This window comes from Pyxicephalus adspersus, chromosome 3, assembly GCF_032062135.1.
Source record: "Pyxicephalus adspersus chromosome 3, UCB_Pads_2.0, whole genome shotgun sequence".
Taxonomy (NCBI): Eukaryota; Metazoa; Chordata; class Amphibia; order Anura; family Pyxicephalidae; genus Pyxicephalus; species Pyxicephalus adspersus.
In genome coordinates, this window is record NC_092860.1 from 525,874 (window position 1) to 526,392 (window position 519).

Genomic DNA, 519 nt, shown 5'->3' on the forward strand with positions numbered 1-519 from the left:
GAGTAATAGTGTATACTATCCTACTGTACTGACACCAGGGAGTATTAGAGTAAACCATCCCACTATACTGACACCAGGGAGTAATAGATTATACCATCCCACTGTACTGACACCAGGGAGTAATAGTGTATACTATCCTACTGTACTGACACCAGGGAGTATTAGAGTAAACCATCCCACTATACTGACACCAGGGAGTAAAAAAAATATGCCATCCCACTGTACTGACACCAGGTAGTAAAAGAGTATACCATCCCACGGTACTGACACCAGGGAGAAACAGTATATACCGTCCTTAGTACTGACACCAGGTAGTAACAGTATGTACCGTCCTTAGTACTGACACCAGGGAGTAACAATATGTACCATCCTCAGTACTGACACCAGGTAGTAACAGTATATACCGTCCTTAGTACTGAAACCAGGGAGTAATAGTATATACTGTCCTCCATACCGATACCAGAGAGTAATAGTATATACCGACCTCCGTACCGACACCAGGGAGTAACAGTATATACC